Source organism: Prionailurus bengalensis, chromosome E2 (genome assembly GCF_016509475.1).
Source record: "Prionailurus bengalensis isolate Pbe53 chromosome E2, Fcat_Pben_1.1_paternal_pri, whole genome shotgun sequence".
In the NCBI taxonomy this organism is placed as follows: Eukaryota; Metazoa; Chordata; class Mammalia; order Carnivora; family Felidae; genus Prionailurus; species Prionailurus bengalensis.
In genome coordinates, this window is record NC_057352.1 from 22,883,904 (window position 1) to 22,897,341 (window position 13,438).

Consider the following 13,438-nt stretch of genomic DNA (forward strand, 5'->3'; position numbering starts at 1 on the left):
TGATGTCCTCCCAGACAGCAGGGGGCACTGTCTGCAGGGGAATCCTTAGCCCCTATGGTACAAAGGACAAACCTGGAGCCCAGAGAGCTTGAGATACATATCTCAGGTCACACAGCAAAAACCCATGTCCCTTCTGGCCCAGGCTGTATCATACCTGGGAAGCTGAGAAACTGAACAACAAGAAAGGACGGGTCTGGGAGATCAAGGGGGTGGCTAACCTTGGGATGCGGGCGTGTTCACAATGAGCCTCGCCCCAATCTGACCACTGCAACCGGGTGCTCTCTGGGCTCAAAACCATAGTCTCCTTCCCAGCCCTCTAGAACCCACTTGTAAGTCTCCTTTTCCAATTATGCCGTAACCCCAGATAAACTAGCGATAACAAGTTACAATGGCAAGAGTGATGGTGATCCTAACACTTGCTGGGCACTTGCTACACGCCAGCCTATACACAAAGTGCTTCGTGTGACTGACTTCACCCAATCCTCATACGTGATGAGGGTTCTGAGGCCCAGACATGGGAATGACTGCTAAGGTCACACAGCCAGCGCATGGGGCAGGGCCTGGGTTCCAGTCCAGCCGGGATGCTGTAGAGAACCGTGTATCCCACGTGGCATAATCCAGGTCCTCGGGACCCCTTTTCCCATGTGGAGCCAGCTCTGCATCTGTTTCTCCACGTGGGGAGCACAAACACTGTCTCGGATCTCACAGGAAAAGGCTGGAGGCTGAGAGGGTGGGCCTGGAAACCAGATGGCCCTGAATTGGGATCCAGCCACTCCTACCCCTACCTGTGAGACCTCAGGCCAAAGACTTCCGTAAGCCTGTTTCTTCATCTGGAAGATGGGGTGGAAATGAGCCTACCTCAGAGGTGGTGGATAGGGGAAGGCGGTAAGATACATACCTGAACCATTTGGTTGTCACGATGAGTTCCCTGAATACGGTATCTGCTCCAGGTGGGCTGGTCATTGTGAAGGGGAAATGGGGCCAGAAGGGGGCAGGAATAGCATAGCAAAACCTTTTTCTGCGCTTCCTAAGACCTCCCTCTCCAGGAAGCCCTCCTTGACTGCCTCAGGCCCTACGAGCTCTCCATCCTGACCTGCATATGTGTTGACCCTGTGTCTGCCATCATTTTGGAGCTGAGCATCCCATTTCCCTGTCAGTGGGGAGCTCCTGGAGGGACCATGAATGTCAGAGTAAACACATGGTACTTACACAATCACTGTGATTGCTAAGCCCACAGTTATCTTCAATGTAGAATGAACATTTGTCCATAATAGGCCACCTTGGCTTGGGGTTCTACCGGACCCCCAGGCCATTTTCTGCCATACTTCTCTGCCTTCTACCTCAGTTCCTTCTAGCACAGGGGTCCCTTCAAGGGCACCTTCTAGAGTTGCCCACAAACCTTAGGTGATGGGTAACTCAGTCCCTTTGGCTTTGTCACAGAGCATGTCGGGAATCCACCAGTGCCCATGGTTATGGTTCTGTCACTGGGAGTTAGTGGGATTTCCGGCAGTGTTTTGTCCATTCCATGTATGTCCCCCATGACCATGTCTGGCCACCTGTATACACGTGCATGCATGTATGAGTTCATGTGTGTGCGTCTGTGTACCCTTGGTGCACACGTGTGAATATCTGTGTGAACAGGTCTGTACATGTGTGTCTGTGCGTTTGAGCGTTTGAGTGTGTGTGTTGGCTGTCTGAGCAGTGCGGGGCCACATGTGCGCACAGGTCTCCCGGCTGGCGTCCCTGTGCAGCATGTGGAGGTCTGTATGCCTGTGTGAAGGCACCAACAAGGGGACAGGCACAGCTATTTTGAGGTCCCGAGTCACCACTCAAAAAGGAATGTTCACTGGGTTATTAATAAGAAAGCTGGAGCCCTTGACGACAAATGATGATATGCCTTTTCAGAAGGAGGAGGAAAACGTTTGCAGCCTGGACAAAGCTACATGGCACAGGAGACGGAGCAGAGTGTCTAAGTCCCAGGGTTTGAGGCTGAATCCCAGGCACACTGCTACCCTGCCCCCTTGTGACTTTGAACTCTGACCTCGATGGGCAAAGTGGGGGCGACAGAATAACTAGGAGGTGGAAAAGCTGGCTCTGGGCTCCAGATGGACTCAGAGTACAGGATCTGTGCCTTCCTGGCTGAGGTAGCTAACCTTTGTGGCCTTGAATGTCTTTATCTGTAAAATGGGCGTAATCAAGGCTCCCATTTTGTGGTTTACAGCATTAAACGAGATCATCCACATAAATTGCTCAGGATAGCGCCTGCCTCCTGGTAAACGCTAATCACTTTTACTATCATTCTGCTACCATACATCCTATCTCATGTGGATATTGCAAGAAAATTCCTGAGCCAAAGCCCGTTGGGGTCCCACAACCAGGGACAGCTGCCTAGTGGGCAAGACCCCATGAAGATTGAAAATGGGGAGCCCCGTGTTCAAAGAGCAGGGGAAAATGCTGCTAAAGGTGTTAAGATATGAAGCGTTTTCCTTTCTTCTGCTTTCTGTGGACTTGTCATGGTGTTTTTAAATTACCATTTAATGTCCTCCTGCAAAAAGAAAAATTAAAACTTTATTAGCATACATTTCACTATTCACCTTAAACCATGCTATGCCAATTTTAAATACAAACATAAAAGCAGAACTCATGGGCAGAATCACCAAAATTATACAATCTGTGTCTCGTAGCTGCTACGTCCATATGTATTTCATTCAGAACAGAGGGAAGACGGCACACAACTTACTCAGATGTTTTTATTTCATTTCTTGATTCACACACATTCTCCCAACACTCTCTACTATCAAGATTCTGGCGATTAAATTCTTAAAGAATTTCAAGGCAACGGAAGGAGCGCATGAAACCGAGCACAGGGCGCTTGGGAGCATGGGGTCCCGTGCCACCACAGAGGTCACAGGGCCTTGAAGTCACGCTGCCCACCCCCAGCCCGGCCTTGGTGGCCGCCATGGCGGTTCTCTGCACGACCCCCCATTCCCATCCCCCACGAACTCCAGGGACCAGGTGATAAACACAGCCACGTCTCTCCGCCAGATGCCTCTTGCGGAAGTCAGTGCACCAGCCAATTCCACCCATGTTAACTCCACCGCGTTGAGCCACAGCACTAATTAAAATCCCTCCCATAAAAGTTGTTATCTCCCAGATGCTCCATAAGCGTGGAATATGCCCCAGGTCCCGCGTCAGGGTGCACCCATGTGCGTAGGTCTGACTCTTATGGAGCGGCCCTGGGAGTGGGCTCGGTGCTGCACTTGGTGTGACCCGAGAGCCCGGTGGTCCCCAGCACCGGCTCGGCTGAGGGTGGGGCCAGAGCCTGGCCAAGGACAAAGATGGGCCTGAGAGCTGAATGGAGGTGGCCCTACCGGTAGGTGAGGGACGGAAGCAGGTCACCGCCTCGGGACTGAAGGACTCTACACAGGTCAATATGTGCGAGCCCCGCCCCGTCAGCCCAGCTGGGTCTGGCCCACAGGAACCTTCTGGAGTCAGCCCCCTGCCAAATCCTTCCATGCCTCCAGTTTCTACTATGAGCCAATTGCTGGGCGCCTACTACGTTCCAGGCTAAGAACTGAACACAGAGTATCTCATTTAATCCTACAACCCACTCATAGGAAAACATATGGGCTCATTTTTCAGATCAAGAAACTGAGGCACAGGAATGGCACAGTGAGTAAGTGATGGAGCTGAGAGACATAAGCCCAAGGGGTGTGCTCTGTGGGGGGGGGGGGGGCCTCCCAGGACCTTAGCCTGTCAGCAGCCCCCTGGCTAGTCCAGACGGGAGTTCTCCACTAGAGAGCGGCCACACCCCTGCATGATCCGGTACCCCCTAAGGGCATGAGGTCTTGAGGGAGCCACCTGTGAGCTGCCCTGCTGCCCTCCGTCTCCTCCAAGTAGAGAGAACACTTTACAATAGCTCCTTCCATTTCTTTTCCATCAACAACAAAACAACTAATTTCTCTTGGTAGAGATTGTTTCTGTGAAGAGCAATAAGGTGCCTCCCCAGGAGGCGTCATTATCATGAAAGCATCAGTCTGGGATGGGGTGGGGGTGCTCCGCTCCCTCCCGATGGAGCCTCTGCCGGCTGCCCAGCCAGGGCCTGCTTTGCACACCCCTCTGCGCCTGTTCTCACCAGCCAGGGTGACAGCACAGCTCACAGGCCCCAACCGGGGTCTGCACCCCTGGGGAGGGCAGGCCCTCACGTGAGGGAGGCACATCCCTCGGCGCCCGCCCAGCACACACAGTTACAGCCTTGGGAAGCCGCCACTTGCCATAAAATGCCAAGCGGCCCAGCTGTCCACAACCGGTTCAAGCCGCCTGGCGGACTCGGTCAGAGGAATCCATAAACAGGGCTGGATGGAGGAAGGGTGGTTAACGAGGCGTCTGCCTGCCATCCCACGCAGAGGCCGACGGGGGCCCCACCTGCTTCCCAGGAGGAGGAAGGGCGGTGGGCCAGCAGCCAAGCTGGGAAGGCAGAGGAAGAGACTTCAGAGTTCAGGGCTCCCTGGGAAACCCTGGGCTTGGCGGCCGAGTCCCTGACCCCTGGAGGCCACCCTGCCCGCTGCACACCCGGCCTCTGACCCTCCTGCAGCCGACACCCTCACAGCAGCACGTGGATGGACCCAGGCCACTCACCCACCTGCTCCCAGGTCCCCTGAAAGCTGAGTCTGCCCCCAGCAGCCCCCAAGGCCTTCAGGGAGAGGAATGTTCCTGCCGGGCACACGCAGTGTGCTAATAAAGACTCACACAGACCCCAGCTTCAGAGTGCCTCTGCCAGAATATCAGGCACCAGCTTGTGTTTGCAATGGACCTTCACAGGAGCCAGGAAAGCATGGACCCTCTGCTGAGGTGACAGCCGAAGGACCGAGGTCAGGGCGGGGTCTCGTGCCTGATAATCAGGCAGGAAGAAGCCTGATATCTGTGCATAAATGAGATCCGTTTGTCAAATACAAGTACCTCGTAAATGAAATGGCAGGGGGCCAAAAATAACCATGCTGCCGCCCCACGGATGCTCTGACTGATTTGCATGTTGAAGTTTCTGGGACTGTGCACACAGTTTTGGTGAGGGCAGACCCAGGGATAATACCCCTAATCAGCTGGGATGTGACCTGGCCAGAGCCCCCCGTGGCCATCCCGGGGCGGGGTGCCAGTGTGGCTCTCCCTGCACGGGGCCCGTGTCTGCAGGAGGAGTTCAAGGTGAGGATGGTCATCGGAGAAAACGAACCGGGGCAAGGGCTCCTGGCTGGCATTAAGAGTTACACCCATTGCTTCTGCATTAACGCTCCTCAGGTGGTCGCAAGAGATTCACGCCTTTGGATCAGAATAGAGCCTGAAGAGTGATTTTCCTGCAGGACCGGGCCATGATCAGGAGGGCAGAAACAGCTCATAAATATGGCCCTGTGGCTAAAAGGCGATACACTCGGTATTCACATGGGTTATGGCATAATCAATATTGTCATTAACTTCATCTATAACTGGAGCTGATCCTGACTAACTGTGGTCGAGCAAGCTTTATAAATAAGGTGCTCCTCAGAACTATACCCCGAGGGACGGGCCCGGCTAAGCTAGCTTGCTGGGGGAAACGGCCAGGCATGCACGGCTGCCACGTGGGCTTCCCGAGAGAAGCAGGCCTCGGCTCGGCAACCCAGGGGACCTTTCCAATGAGAGGTGGCCTCAGGGACATCCCTCCGAAGGCTCTCGTCAGGGTCCCAGAAATTGGCATGAGGAAAGCCTTCGTAATGAAATGAAACCCACAGCCTTGCAAGAAAAGATTTCATTTTGTACATAATTAATAATAGCTTATTCCCCTTTTTTCTTTATTACAGAAGAAAATAAGTTATTGATTTCAACCACAAAGATAACTATTTGCATAACATAGCTGATTATGTGCTGTAACTGGTCCAGATGGAATTAATTTGCTCGAACCATATTATATAATTTTCTTAAACAGGTAAAGATTTCATATCCAGGAATATTTCTAGTTGATTAGCAAAGCCCCTGATCTCATCGCAACTGGCTTAAGAAGACGCATCTTGAATCCCCTGTCCTGCATGGTCAGAAAATGAATTATTTCTAAAACCAATTCCACCAGAGAACTAAGGTACTTTTCAACCATTTGGAGACGGCACAGGAGGGAGGGGGAGAGCGTCTCTTATTCAACAGACACCTGCATCACGCTGCCTCATCCTGCGGCTCGTGGCCTAATTATTTCAGAAGGCTAGTTTCCCACGTCAGGCGTATTCATTTTTAGCCTTGATCACCTCATTTCTCCAGCCTGCGGATCAAGGTGCACCTTGAACCATACACGATGCTTCCTGGGCCTCCAGGTCAAACCTATGTCCTTTGCTTTGAGAGTGCCTTCCTTCCAGTCCTCGGGACGAGGAAGCAAGAGGTTCAAGATGGTGTTGCCAAGTACCAGCCTCTCCGCTGGGCCAGTCCACTTCTCTGCCCGGGCTGGAAGGGTATGGCCTGCATTAAAACTCCCTGTGACAGCGATACCCATCCCTGGGCTGCAGGGAGCCCGTGAGCCAGGGGCACACTGCTGTCGGAACGTCTTAGGTCCTGAAAAAAAAATTCTGGAGCAGATCTGACATCCTGCTAAGATGTGATATAACTGGGTGGTGAGCACGTCTGTGTTTATTACGTTATTTGTTTTGGTCTTTATGTTTGAAATATTTCATAATAGCCCATAAATCCAAAAATAACTTTGAAGGAAAGGTAGACAGATGAAGGCTTTATCTCGATCAGAACTTTTAAATGACTAGACCCCTAGGTGTCACTTCACATAATAACTGTAAATATAAGGGTAATAATGCATTTATTTGTATTTATAGTTAAGGGGCATTTATGATTTAACTGAAATGTTGTAGTAAAAGATCTGGCTACTTTCTGTTAAGGGACAACACTGCAGACTTAGAGGCTGTCTTGCATAGATGAGGGGTTAGGCCAGATGGCTGGAGTCCTCTGCCCCAAGTCCAGAGCAGTCAAGTTCAAAGTCTCCTGGCCTCTAGGGAATTTATCTCCAAATAACCCTTGAATAACCTATGACTCACCCTCCCTCCCCTGCTTGGCGCACTGACAATTGATCAGTTTTATAGAATTGGGAAGTTTAACTTAGGTTTTGCCAAAAACAGAGACCTGTATGAAGCCTGTCCCCAAGGCACAGCAGGCTGTGTTACTCTGCATTTCAGAGTCCCAGACAAGCTCCAGATCAGAGAGGCAGTGTGAGAACTTTAATCAAGAGGGCCTGGGAGCTCTCTGGAGGTTTTCAGCAATCTGGTAGTGAAGGGTCTTAAATCCCAAATTGTCCCTCGAAGAGCCCAGGGTCAACCACTCACCCGGCATTATGCCCACTTGTGCCCCCTTCCAGACACATCTGGACAAGGTGTGGCCCTCACCAAGTAGATCAGGAGCATAAGCTAACTACCACTTTCCGGAGAAGAGCAAATCAAGACATTGTCCCAAGTGATAAGACTTTCTGTTGATGCTTAGAGAAAGCAATTTGTGCTTCTACAACCCCACCCCACCCCCCGGATGGCCTCATCCTTGGCTCAGATGTGTGTGGAAATGGGGCTAGAAAGCAGGCATTTGCACACGAAGGGAGCATGAATGACTATGTGAGTTTATATCACTCCCTGAGCTTCTGTACATGTGGAGGAGAGCCTCGATCCTTGGAGAACAAAAAAGGAAAAAAAAAAAAAAAAACAAGAGGGGACTTAATAGAAAAAGATCTTTTTATTAAAAAACCATGAATACAACCGCATTCATTCAACCTTAGAAATGTTGTGATGGCTTTTCGGCACGGCGATGTATTTAGATGGGAATATGTCATTAATATAAACAGCAGAAAAGAAACTATTAAAGTAACACAATTTAAAACTGAGCAAACCCGAGTGTTTGATTAAAGTTTTTATACATTCTGTACACATGAGCAGGTCACAGAGAACCCTAATATTTTTGTTGATTTTTAATTTGCTCAAGGTGTGATATCTGAAATGTTAAAATTTCACTAATTTGTATTTGAAATTAGGAGGCAGATCCAAAAGGAGGATTTTCAGTCTGATTTTTCTCGACTGTCTTTAGATGTTCCGGAGAAGTCTACAGCAGAACAGTAACTCAACCTAATGTCAGCCTGAGCAAGAGGCAATCTCCCCTCCCTACGTGCTGTAAGGCAGTACACATTTGCTGGAGTTGCGTTGAATGTAAATACATATGGTGAATATTAACTTTGACGATGGGGCCTAATTCCATATATGTTTTAATGCCTGCCTATTCCTGTAGAAGGTTTCTAAATTTTAAAAAATCCCCAGTTCCTCTGGTCCTGTACTACACATCATGTCCTCTTTAGTGGGCAGGTTTATTTTTCCGTGATTGATAATTAGCCGACCGGCTTCCCCCGCCTCCCAGGAATGTAGGACCTCTGCCATGGGCTCAGGAATGCCTCCCCCCACCCCCGTTTGTGGCCAGGCAGGGCCCATTCTCTCCAGGAGAGTCGCGTGCTCCTACGGTCTGGTTCATTCCTCTCATCAGAGGCCTGTGCCCAGCCCATACTGGCCCCTCGAATGCCATCATCTGGTTCCGGATTTGGGCACACGCTTTCAAAACCATCTCCTGCAGAAGACTGGCAGATGTGTGGGCTGGTGGGCTGGAGGGGGACATCAGACATGTTTGTCACAGAGCTGGGAGCCCGGACACCGCCCCCTCAGCAGACAGCAGCTCACCGGCCTCACGGAAATAACTTACTGTAATACGACGATTTGGACGGCCAAATTACAGCAACCCATCTTTATTCCACTCACAGCCGCTGGAATTCTGATATGCTGACACCCAGAATTATTGCTCTGTCATTAAAAAAAAAAAAAAAAAAAAAAGAATGAGTGGTAATGTTTTGAGCGTTCCCCTCCGAAATATCGGATGATGGCAGCACAGGGTGGCCACGGGGTGGTTGCCGGATGCATGTGGTTGGGGGAGGGTGTCCGTCTCTCCACGGGCGTCAATGCAAAGTTCTTTTGTGGGCAGCCTCAATCTGAGTGTGAATCATCCAACGGGCCTCATCTGAGTGAAATACCTTTAAGACTTCTCCTTCTTAAACTCTTAGAGATCTATCTTGTCTGCGGCAAGGAGCCTCATTTTCATGTTGGAACAGATGGGGCAAAATTGTCATTAACAGAAACTGACAACTCTAAAACTGAAATATAGATTTAGAAAGGAATCTAATGAATTAAATCAATGTTATTGCAGTGAAAGCCAAAGAAATTATTAGTGATTTGTAAAGTTACCCTGTATTTTAACCTCCGTATATTTTAGTCTGGGCCATTTTAACATTCACAATCCTTTTTCACTGGCGTGGTTAATGTCTAACTGAGCAACACACTCATCTTAATTTATCTTCCCCTCCTGGTACCGTGACTGCAGGATGGCCGAGACCCAGCCCCGGACGCTCCCCAGTTCTTGTCTGGAGCCCGGAGGAGCCCCGCACCCCACACGCAGAGGCCTTGTCGTGACCTTGCAGGGTCTCTCCGGAAACATGCAAGAATGGGCTCACGGTATTTACTTTTTATTTTTATTTTTTTTAGTGAGGAGAATCTGATTTTTAAAACAACCCCAAACTCTAAGGCTGTTTTAAGTAATAAATGGGAGGAAAAACATTTCCAGCTGTCCAATTTTTAGATACTTTTCATGATCATATCAAACCAATTACAAAAACCAAACCCAGAACACCCTTGGCCTTCCCGCTGCCTAAACCCCGAGGGAGAACAAAGGAAGAGCGTTCTGGGTTGCCAGTGGGTGAGGGTGGGGGCTGGGGGCCTGGGATCCCCGAGGGTCACCCTGGGCCTGCCAGACCTCCAGGAGGAGGAGAGGGCCTTGGTCTGCTTCCCTAGCTGCACAGGAGGCCCCTAAAATATTCACTCATTCAGCAAGTACTAATGGGTACACATTCAGTGCAAGGCATTGTTCCAGGGCTGGGGACACAACAGTGACCAAGATGGACAAGTTCTCGGGGTTCTGAGGCTTCCTTTCTGGTTGGGGCAGAAGTGGGAGACACATAGTAAACAAGTAAACAAGTGAGATCATCTTAGTCAGTGATAAGAACCAGAAAGAAGATGAAACAAGGGTGGCTTATCAGGGAGGCCTCTCAGAGGAGGAGATATTTGAGCAGAGACCTGGAAAGGAACACAGCTGTGTAGCAACCAGCCATGTGGAAGGCTGGAGAGGGGGGAAGCCTTCCTGGCAGCAGGGACAGCAAGTGCAAAGGCCCTTGGGTGTGAAGGAGCATGTAGTTTGCAAAACAGAAAAAGGCCAGTGTGCCTGGAGTTCAGTGAGTGAGTGACAGGCAAAGACCGGGAGACAAGATCTCGTGGGGACACCCAGGACAAGGTAAGGAAGAGGCAGACGGCTTCACGGGCCTCTCTCTACTCTAGAATCCACCATCTCTGGGATGAAATGGGAGAGGCCCACCTCCTGCCGCTCACTGAGGCCTCCCAGAACTGGATTCAGAGCCAGGGGGTCCTGACCTCGGGCAAGCCATGTCCTGGTACCAGCCAGCCTTGCCCAGACCTCCAGCCTCGCGCTCCCTTCGGATCTGTAGGAATCCGTGAAATCTGTGCCTACTGAGTGGAGTCTGGGCTCCTCACCTGAACATTCAGGACCGTGACAGGAAGCCCGGGCCACCTCCATTAGCATGCTGCAGACAGCTGGCCTGTCCTCGGTCCTTCCCCCACTGCTATCCTCCCTCATCTGTCTTCGTGGGCACTTCACTCACTGTCCCAACACCAGCTCAGATGTCACCTCCCCTCCCCATTAACACTGCTCTGGCTTCCCCTGGTCTTCCTGCCCCTAGGGCACCTCAGCCACAGGCTGCCTGAGCTCAGGTTTTCCTTCTCCCACCTTGACCAGTTACTACAAGCAGCTGCAGGGCAGGCTGTCTGGGTCCATCCTTCCATCCAGAAACCAGGGCACCGCCCTGCCCCATGCCTCACCCTGCACAGCCCGCCCCAGGAAGTCCTGGCGGTGCTGTCCCCCCACCCCCCAGCATGCCCCGGGTGAGACCCTCTTTCTGTCATCCCTACTGTTTCCACCCTCGTCCAGGCCACCACCAGCCCTGGCCTGGGCCGGCTCCCTGCTTGCTCCCGCACAGTAGGACTCTCTCTGCAGTCATACAGGGATTTGGGTGTGCGGTAAAATCTACATACCATAAGCTGACCATTTTAACTAGTTTCCAGTGTGCAGTTCGGTGACTTGTGCAGCCATCACCCCCAGCCATCTCCAGAACACCTTCTTTTCACACAACTGAAACTCTACCTATTAAATATTAACTCCCCTCCTCCCCCTACCCTGCCTGGCAACTCCCCTCCTACTTTCTGTCTCTAGGAATTGGGCCATTCTAGGGAACTCAAATGGGTGGGATCATATAAAATCCATCCTCGAGTGACTAGCTCATTTCACTGACCATGAGGTCTTCAAGGCTCATCCATGTTGTAACGTGTGTCAAAGTTTTCTACCTTTTTAAGGCTGACTGATATTCCTTCGTATGGATAGATCGCTCTCCTTTGTTCATCTGTCGATGGATACTCAGATCGTCTCTACCTTTCATCACTGTAAACAGGACTGCTGTGACCAGGGGCATACAAATACCTGTTCTATACCCTGCTTTCAGTTCTTTTGAGTATGTACCAGAAGGGGGATTGCTGGGGCACCTGGGCGGCTCAGTTGTTAAGCACCTGACTTTGGCTCAGGTCATGATCTCAAGGTTCCGTGAGTTCAAGGACCACATCAGGGGAGCACGAGCCCTGCATCAGGTGACCCCAAGCCCCACATCGGGTGAGCCTTGCTTCTCTCTCTCTCTCTCCCCCACCCCTCTCTCCCCGTCATGGGATTCTCTCTGTCTACCCCTTGCTCACTTGTGCCCTCTTTCTCTGAAAAAAAAAAAAAAAAAAAAAAGAATTGGGACTTCTGGATCAAACAGTAATTCTATCTTTAATTTTTTGAGTAATTGTCATAACGTCTTCTACAGTGTAGAAGGATTTATTTTAACACCAGTCAAATCATGTTACTCTTGTCTTAACCCCTCCTGTAGCCTCCCAGTGCACTCAGAGTAGAAATCAGTCTCCTCCCTTGGGCTTTGCAGATGCTCAAGCTCCTCCCATGCCCCTCTCCTCATTGTGGTCCAAGCACATGGGCTCCTGGGGCTCCTTCAGCATTCCTGATTCCTCCTGCCACAGGGCCTTTGCACTTGCTGCTCTGTCTACTGGGGTGTTTTCCATCTCCCTGGTTCAGGTCTCTGCTCCCATATCACCAACTCAGAACCCTTCCCAACCACCTCACCACCCTCCTTACCCTACAGCACCTAGATCATCCACTGTTCAAATCCCTTCATTGCACTGATTGTTACCCCAAATTATGGCATTATCTTCATTGTTCCTGGTCTGTGTCCCTTGATCCTGGCCTTGACTTTGCACTCTGGGAGAACAGCAGTCCTGTAGGGCTTGGTTAGCCATATACACCCAGCCCCTCCCCTGGCTCCTGGCACATGACAAGAGCTTACTAACCGGCTGTGGAGCAGATGAAGAACCCCCACACGGCCCTCTTTCAGGCTTGCTTTTCCCAGGGAGGCTTCCGTGCCCCCAGTGAGGGCAAGACCCCCCCAAGCTGTCTCTCCTGTGAAGTACTTTGCGACCTATGATGATTAACTTGCCATTTGTGACCATTTTTCTGGCGTCCACCTTTGGCCTCCAGCCTGTGAGCCCCTGAGGCCAGGCCCGTGTCTGCCTCAGTTCCCATTGGGACCTCGAGCCCAGTTCAGAGCCTGACCCAGAGAAGGGGTTCAATAAACATTGGGAGCCTTGAGTCCAGAACATCCTGTGGAGGGCAGACATTTTTGGCTGAGTGAACTTGAGTGACCTTTGCTGACTCTCCATATGAAGTCTGCAGACCCAGCCCCCAGAGGTGCACTGATATCAGACATGTCCAGTGCTGGCAGGGAAGCATATCTTCGATGCCAATGGCCCGGACTTCTGCTGAGAGGCCAGCTCAGATGGGGTCCCGGAGCAACCCCAGGACAGATGGGTGGGAGCAGAGACCCAGGGGCCAACTACCAGGAGGAAACCCCTTCTCCCTGCCATCTGTGAAGAATATGTCCCTTGTGGAGCTATGATGCTAGGCAAACTCCACCTGAGTGTGTCATAGAGCCCGTCTTTGGGGTCCCCAGCCCCCAGAATCAAGGACTCTGTTTTAAAACATCTATTGATCCAAATGGGAACTATACAGAAGAGAAGCTCTGAGCTTATGGATGCCACCAAAGGCCTCAAAAATTAAAATTACTGTCACGACTCCTGCACGTTCCCGTCCGGGCCCTTTGTCTGGTCTCGACACAGCCACCAGGGTGGCGCTCTCTCCGGCCACATGCTCAGCTTTGCCCCCCAACAGTCTTCTGAAT

The 13,438-nt window shown here is 51.1% G+C and overlaps 1 long non-coding RNA gene across 1 annotated transcript; it reads right to left on the reverse strand.

Moving 5' to 3' along the window:
• Positions 1–7,718: 7,718 nt before the first annotated feature.
• Positions 7,719–11,298, reverse strand: LOC122495169. Its single transcript, XR_006300351.1, has 3 exons — positions 11,196–11,298; positions 8,746–8,843; positions 7,719–8,647 (listed from the first exon to the last, which is right to left on the reverse strand). It is a non-coding gene; the product is annotated as an uncharacterized LOC122495169 (long non-coding RNA).
• Positions 11,299–13,438: the final 2,140 nt, after the last annotated feature.